Source organism: Nannobrachium achirus (genome assembly GCF_963921795.1).
Source record: "Nannobrachium achirus genome assembly, chromosome: 7".
Taxonomy (NCBI): domain Eukaryota; kingdom Metazoa; phylum Chordata; class Actinopteri; order Myctophiformes; family Myctophidae; genus Nannobrachium; species Nannobrachium achirus.
The window spans coordinates 45,875,291-45,884,391 of record NC_137816.1 but is presented as its reverse complement, the minus strand read 5'-3'; positions in this window follow the sequence as shown (position 1 = coordinate 45,884,391).

Genomic DNA, 9,101 nt, shown 5'->3' with positions numbered 1-9,101 from the left:
TCAAACCAGTGCTATATGCAGTGAGTAGGCTATCGACAGGAAGACATTTCTCTGGCGCCGGCAGGGTTGCACAAAATGTGCACAGGATTAGTATGTGCACCGTTGTGGTGGTCGGGTCTCAGATGTGTTTTCCTCGACTGCCTATAGCTTATAAACACCAACCTACATGGGTGGGCGTGTTGGTTGGGACGTGGCATTAGATGGAAGATAAACAAGCTTCTATGGCAGATCGTGATCTGCAGTTTGGAAATAATCTTTCACGTGGGTTCCTTGCCAAATCTCTGGCATTTACCCAGCACGACCCAAACCCGCGCTGGGGTTGGCATCCCGGTGCTGGCGACACCGTCCCCTGCCAACGCAGACATAATGGTCCCCCATATGGCTGGTAACAGCCCCTGCTGAGACCCTCCTTCACTTCTATGAATACACTCCATGTAATGAAAGGCTCGGTTGAATTAATCAGCTTGAAGACATTAATCAGACATTAATGAATCCCTGACCTCTGCCCCGGACCGCTGCGTATGCTTTGTCTCTGTCTGTCTGCCTGTTTGTCAGCCCTTATAGCCAACGGTCCAGAGTCACAATATGGACTGGTTGTCTGCACGGGTCGTTCCATTGAAATTTTGTTTTGTCTTAAGTAAGATTTGGATGTGAGCCAATAGCTGGCATAGTTTCACATTTCAATGAAGTTGTGTACAGTGCAGCAGCACTAGTGTACTGTAAAAGCAAAGACTAGGGCTATTTCTAGATAATCTGATTGAATAAGGAAAAAGAGCTTTGGTTGTGCAACAGACTTATAGACAACTCATTAAGTCATTATCTCCCATGGCAATTAATGCACTGGTCCGTGGTCTCTCTCTGTCACAAGTACTGTACATACACACATCCGCACGCATGCATGCACACCCTCATGCACGCACGCACACATTTCATCATTTTGTTAATGTACAGTCAGAAAATAAATAAAATCCTGGTGATCTTGGCTGTCAAGGAGATCAACCGTCTGTTAAGTGATGTACCTGATTACTTAATAATGGATAAAGGTGCGAAATAACTGTAATCAACTAATCAATGAAGTATTGAAGTCCTGGCAATTCAATAGAGCAGAGGAAAAAGAGAAGATATCTGGGTTGAACAAATTAATACAAAAATACATCACTACATTAAAATGCAGGTGTTTTCTTTTTGGCTCTCATCATCCACCAGTCAATCAGCTGATCCCCCTGATATCAATTTAATTTGTTGCCAAAGTTGCTGGTGAATCCCCTTTCATTTCAATCAACCGTGGAGAGGTTTTGTATTAAGATTTAATTCTGCACACTTGTCCATCATGGTTCAGTCTACATGGAAATAATTGAGCAATTATTGTATTATTATTTATTAATAATAGCGAATAATTCTCTGTCAGTGTTAGCAAATAATTTGCAGTGTTGGTTTTACATACTGTATGGAAGGGGTTCAGTTATAACCTGAGTTTGGTTGTGGTACGCCTGTTCTCTAGTCATCAAGACTCTGTCACTCAGTGGATATTGTCTTGTTACATGTACTGTATATACAGTATTAGTGTTTATGTTGATGCAGGAAACACACTGGGCCCTATGTAGGCTAAGGCACGGACAGAAATAGGGCCCATTGTCTCTCACCACGGTTTGGATGCTAACAACAATTCTGCATTTACCAGACATTCCATATAGAAGACTCAAACTGTATATCAGCATAATAAAACATGTTTTGTCAAAGATACGTAACTGAAGCCACATGGGCGAGATGAGGACATGCTAAACACAAAGCTGCACGGCTCTGGTGTAGGGAATTATTCTGCAGCGAGGTGCCTTGTGCCAAATGAGCTCCAGATTACAATAATACCTCTGGTGGAGCAATTAAGATCATATAAACACTGCATGCAGAGCACTGGCACCAGGATAAGCCAAACGCACGCACGCGCGCACGCACGCATGCACGCGCACACACACACACACACACACACACACACACACACACACACACACACACACACACACACACACACACACACACACACTCACACTCACACACGCACTCACTCACTCTAAAGTCCTCAGCGTTAATTTATTCACTTGCAGCTCAGAGAGGGTACAAATGTAACCAAATAGACCCTTCCGGTCTGGTTACATTTCTAAACTCTCTGGGCTCTATTTTGATTGTCTTAAGTACCAGCTCTTAGCCTTAACTTAAAGGCCTGTTCATACTGTCTCCGACCACCAAACTTTTCGTCTGAAAGGTCCGGTCCAACTACAAAATGAAGTCACCCGCAAAGCATTACCCCGAGTTAGAGTTCGGAAAGCTGCACGTGGGAAAGTCGGAACTCTCTGACGAAAGGTTTGGTGGTCGGAGACAGTATGGACAGGCCTTTAAGTTAAGGCTTTAAGTGAAGGCATAAGAGCCTTAACTTTTGGATACATGTGTGTAAAAAAAAATGGCAGATCTACAAAGTGTGTAAAAAGAATAGCAGATCTACAAGATCTACAATGTGGGTAAAAAAATAGCAGATCTAGAAGCTCACAATGCCTCGCGCGAGGGGAAAAAGAGCGGACTAAGTACAGAGTGAAAGGTCAAGTTTATTAAGTATTGACGGTTCAAGTGGTTAAATATCTGAAAACACAAATTGACATGAATCCAAAATACATTGATAATTGTGCTGTCAAACGATGAAACTATATGGAATCTATGAACAGGTTCTGGGGGTCCCTGATTCATCTCTCGCGCAACTAAGGGGTCCTTGGCCTGAAAACGTTGAAAAAAACGTTGAAAAACCTTGCTTTACAGGGTTTCATAGTTTCTATGAATCACGAAATAATGTTCTACTACTCTGATCTCGCACTTGTGGTGCATTAGCTCTGGATAAGAGCATGTACGCACGCACACGCACGCACACGCACGCACGCACGCACGCACGCACGCACGCACGCACGCACGCACGCACGCACGCACGCACGCACGCACGCACGCACGCACACACACACACACACACACACACACACACACACACACACACACACACACACACACACACACACACACACCTTGATATGGCAGCTAAGAACGTGACAGCCTTCACAGTGTCTTGCTACATATCCATCAACAGCAGCCGAAGGCTAACCCTGACAAACATCCAATATCACCAGCAGCTGTTGGGGCCATGGATAATTAATATAGCCAGCAATTTGGCAAAGCTATAAAAGCCCTGACACTGACACTTAGACATGTAGTGGGTGGGGTGACTATAGTGCATGGAACCTGCATGTACATAGAGAGGAGAGATGGGGGGGGGGGCAGGAGTGTTTGATGGTGGCACAGAAGTGCCATCTGTAAAGGAATTTGTGATAATCCAAGTATCATAACACAAACATGTGCGTGCGTGCGGGCACACACACACACACACACACACACACACACACACACACACACACACACACACACACACACACACACACACACACAAAGTATCCAGAGAAGCCACTTGCAATTGGCACCCTTGAATACATTTGAGTGCCAAATCTTTATCAAAATAGCATCTTTAAACCATATGCATGTTGGGGGTGTTTTCTTTTTTATCCATGCCAGACCTTTAGAAACATAATATCTTTATATCCCTGCATGTTTGGCATGCAATGTCATGTACATTTCCTGCTTATAGAAAACGGAACGAATGCCAGGGCCAGATCTGAAATAGTGATTTTGTTAACATCTCTTGGGCAAAATGTACAGCATCCTCCAGGCAAACCTTGTTGCAGTGCAGGAAATGCAATCAAGCCTCGCACAGAGAAGAGCAAAACATTGCAAAACATTCACATATTTAAACCAATGTTCATACGGTATGTATTAGCAAGCTTTTAGTTTAGGTGACCTCTTGGAATTAATATATCATCAGCTTTAAAAATAGATTGTAGTTACAGTATGCCTCTCACATACTACTCTTAAGCTTAGTGAGCCTACACATGCGTAGCGAACTGGGGAATTTGTGATTTCCTTGTTCGGCCCGGCAAAACTGGGAATATGTCTCTCAAAGAATATGATTATTGGCAGAATCTTGGAAAGTTTAGAATATTTGGCTGTACTATTTGGGGAATTTCCCCCATGTCATGTTGCATTGTGGGGTAGTGTACTTGAGCCTATTCTATTGAGAATGATAATTCTAGGGGGGAAAAAAAGAGCGATTTCAATTTGGAGTTGATTGGATGTTGCGTTCATGTTCTTTATGGCATTTTTTTTGTAGAACAAATAGGCCCCTCCCACTAACCTTATTTGATGCTGAGATCATGACCCGAGATCATGTGTACCTAATTTGGTGAAGATTGGGGGGAAAATATATATAAATATTTATATAGGATATAACATTTTAAAAATGCTGTTTTAGCAACAACATTTCACATTTGTAATTAACACCTTCTAAGCCAAGGGGGGCCCCTTAATGTTAAAACCGTACTATATCGCACATCCCCCCAGGGACTCTCAGCCAGGCCGTCTATTCCCGGACTTTGTCTTTAAAACCGGAATAAAAGCTTTTGATCCGAAAATCGGCGATCGTCTAACCTTCCCTAGTCACCACTCGTGCACTGATGGCTCATGCAGACCGTGCATGAAGCAGAGGTGACGTCAGCGCCTCTCCTTCTCCAAGGCACCTTCCACCCATCCGTTTACTGTCTACACACTCGAGCTCCTCCTGCAGCCATGCTTGGGGCTATGCTAGCGAAACTTTTCAGTTCTGTTCTTCAGTCACACATGGACTATTTGCGGGGACATTTACGTGAAAGGATCGCGCACGCGAAACGCACGGGGACATCGACGATCGGCCAAAACCCCCATTCTATCCCAACGGAGATCGAGAAAATCATGGTGAGTTACTGGCCTGGGGGAAAAAAAAAAAGAAAAAACAGCGGCGCTGTTCAAGATGGAGGGGCTGCGGGGTCATGTTTATAAACATAATATTATGTCTCAGATCACAATACAATAATAGAAATTTCACGGCTAATCTACCAACCACCATTCTATTTCGGACTGCAACGTGTTAAGACCAAAAAAATGTATTAGACCTATTTCATCCCAAAGGGGAAATTAGAGAGACGGACAGACTGAACAACCAATAGACTCACATTGCTGTCCTAAGAGCTGGGCAGCAAGCAGGGCTAATAATAAAGTTACAGTGGACAGCACATGCACAAATTCCCTCATGTTATTATGAGTATTTTAGAAGGGGAGAGAAGTTGGGGATGTATCAATTTGGACACTGTATCAGAGACAAGCTGTGTGTGGATACTATAGGGTTCTGCACACGTTCTATTCCCCATCGAAGGTACAGTAATAAGCTCCCCATCAGGCATGTGTGCACAACACAGACATCAAAGGAGGCTTGAGCCCCTGCCCTTTTACCCGTCTGTAAAATGTGCCCTCTCCAGACCATGAATGCAGTTTTTACTATGGTGAAAGAAATGCAAATGCCCCTCTTTCCATGCCATACCTGAAGGCAGCATTCAAGAGAATTGCCTTGTCCAACTTTTCCTGTACTTGAATGCAGCATCTTATGTTGAAAGAATTGCCCACAGATATAAAAAGCTAGATACCTCTCCAGTATTGACTTGATTATGCTTAGTTCAGTGTGGTATCACGCACTGAAAATAGCCAACCTACAAGCTCACAACGCGTCGCGCAGCTTGGAGGTCTGCTATTTTCGATATTTCCACCAAAAGGCCCTTTTTTTTTTAAATGTTTGCCCTTCCTCTCTAACGTTCTCTGCACGTCCCTGCTCCCCATATCATAGGGCCTACACTCTGCATGATAGCTACTGCCAAGCATTGATCGCAATTGCCAAGCATGGAACTTGCATCATGCTTGGCAATCGCAATAATTGCACGACGCAAGTGTATATTTATGTATATTTGCATAAGTACGCGGGCATAAATGAAAAGGACTTAAGTGAAAAACAGAAGATGCTCGTATACACAGCGCTTCATAAAAAGGTGCCCACGAGATGAGCCTCGACAGGGGCGTCACAAGGGGGGGAAAAGTGGGACTGAGTTACTAGGGCCCAAGGTGGAGGGGGCCTTAATTATTTTTACTTTAGCTATTGAAAAATAGCAGATATACAAGCTCATAGAGTGCCACGCTGCGAGCTTGTAGATTTGCTATTTTTTTGAAACGTCATGAAAATATGTGCAAATCTTTGAATATATGTATTTTTTAAGCAAACATTTTTAACTCAAATTTTGCTTCTGGGGGGTCCCTGGAACTAAATATTTTGAGATGGGGGTCCGTGGCCAAATACATATCATTTTGGGGGTCCTTCACATGAAAAGGTTTGAGCACCACTGACATAGAAACATAGGTTTTGAAATATTCAAAGATTTTCATGATTTTTCTAAAATAGCAGATCTACAAGCTCGCAGCGCGGCACTCGAGCTTGTAGATCTGATATCTTTCAATAGTTAAAGCACAGGGGGCCCCACAGTGAATCCTCGTACCCAGGGCCCAGAATTTGGTGCGACGCCCCTGAGCCTCGACTCCCACACTAGGAGCCAGGATGCACGAAGCAAGAGAGCAAGCGAGGTTCTGTGTCTCTCTCCTCTCGCTCGTCTTTTTGGCCAACTGTAACATGATTAGACGGGATTATGGTAATGTACAAGAGGGGGAGGGTGCACAGCGATGCTTGGCTGCTCTCATTTTGGGGAATAGTTAATTGGTTCGGCTGCTTTGATGTCGGGGTGATGGCAGAAGGAGGTTTTTGGGGGGATAGGGCGGGGGTGCGCCGGAGTGAGATGGTGGCGAAGGTGCAGTCACTGCAGTGTGTGTGCATCAAAGGCAACTTTATTTTTGGATTGCCATAGATCTCTGCAGTGCAGGGGGCCAGGCTCCCTGGAAAATGGAACGTGACCTGATGGCGGCGAAGGAAAAAATTTCGTAGTCCTGAAAACTCCACACATATTCCCATGAATGCTGCGAGTTACATGACCAATGTCCTATATGATCAATGTACATTCTTTTGTTCGTTAGGAGACGCAGGCATGGAAAGAGAAAGACTGCATTGGCTAAACATTGTTTTGAAGTTGTTCTCTTTGACCATGCACCCATCTGTGGAGAAAACGTTTCTACAGCTTGACATTCGTGCAGGCAGTGAAAATTAGAGTCAAATCCACTAGAAGGTTTAATATTGTGTTGAGAGGGGGGGGGGGGGGGGGAGAAAATATGTTTATACAGTATACAACAGGGACTAAGTGGTCTGGGGACTCGTATGTTGACTGGCACTGTTCATTTAGTTTTTACCCAAGGTTCAAGAAAACAATAATCACAACCACACTACTAAAGCAGGACATATTTCCAAATAATTATTGTTACAGCTATGTTTCGCATTTCTGGATACTGTACGTATATCACAGTATGGCAAACTGTTGTACAGTAATGAATACTGGTCATGTAGTGTATAACCTAGATACATTAGTCAAGTGTTGGTTGTGTGTGTGTGTGTGTGTGTGTGTGTGTGTGTGTGTGTGTGTGTGTGTGTGTGTGTGTGTGTGTGCACGCGCGTGTACAATATATGCACATGGGCGGAGTCTTTCATAGAAATTTTCTTTTGGGGAAGTAAAAGTGCACAAAAGTACAAACAGCCATTCATAAGTAAAAATCTTGCAATTTTATTTGCATATAAAGGCAGCTAAATATATCACAATGAACTGAAAGAACAGGAAAGAACTAACATTTCCATGAAAAGGGATACAATCAGAGAGGGGGGGGGGGGGCAAAAGAGAGAGAGAAAGAGACTGACGGAGGGAAGGACAGAGAGAAAATGAGAGGGGTACAGAGCAGGGGTCTTCAACGTTTTCAGGCCAAGGACCCCTTAGTTGAGAGAGAGATGAAGCAGAGACCCCCAAAATCTGTTCATAGATAGATTCCATAGTGTCATTGTTTGACATCACGATCATAAGTGTATTTTGGATTCATGTCAATTTGTGTTTTCAGATATTTAACCACTTGAACCACCAATACTTAATGAACTTCACCTTTCACTCTGTACTTAGTCTGCTCTTTTTCCCCTCTACACGAAACCTCTTTGCCGAAAAATAGCCGATGAGCTTGTAGATCAGCTATTTTTGGCTAAAGTTCTCAGAATATGGACGCTAGGGTTCAAGCCGTTAATATAAAAAAGAAGAGAAAAAAGTTCCTATCACTCAAAGATTTTGAGGATCCTCTGTATAAGTCTGAGGACCCCCTAGGGGTCCCGGACCCCCTGTTGAAGACCTCTGGTACAGAGCACAAAAGAGCATTTACAGCGGCAAAAGTTGAGACACCTATTGGCAACATTTTTTTTGTGCTAGCAAGATTGCATTTACACAGTGCAAAATTAGAAGAAAAACAAAACAAAAAAACAAAGCAATAAAAACACAAATACTATCTGATTTACACCTTAAAAACAACTTATGTTTAGGCAGGCGTGCTGTTGGGAATCAAACCAACCACCACCTGTTAGATTGTGAAATTTAGCCTCTGGCAAATAAAATACAAAAAAAGAAATCCTCTCTCATCCAAGATTAACAATCTACCCTAATGGGGGGAGTAAATACAAAACAATACATTAAAAGAAAAGTTCAAAGAGCTTTTGATGGGAATGGCAACGTCGTCTGCCATAGAGGTGCATTCACAAAAAAAAAGAAAGAAAGAAATGAACATAAAAGTATGTTTCTTCCTTTTCATCCAACACAACTTTTTTCTTTTTTAGTACAGATGTTTTACAACATGGATTAAATTTAGATATATTTTTACATTACATTTTCTCCAATTCCTTTTTTTTTAACTTCATTTAAATCAGAAATCCCATAAGGACATAATGTTACAGGGTGCTTTTTGTTTGAGGTTTTAGAATTTGGACAGTGATAGCTCTTTGCCCCTGTACATGGGTGAGGTGTGGCGGCTGCTGTTGGGGTAAGGATGAGTCAGCAATAAATAAGGGGGTACGTTTATCTCCGAGCTAGCAGAGAACGGGGCTCCGGCTGAGAAACATTAAAGCTAGTTTAAGGCAGCGTCCCCGTCAGCCAATAAGAAAGAGGAACTGACGAGAGCATAAAAAAAAAAAA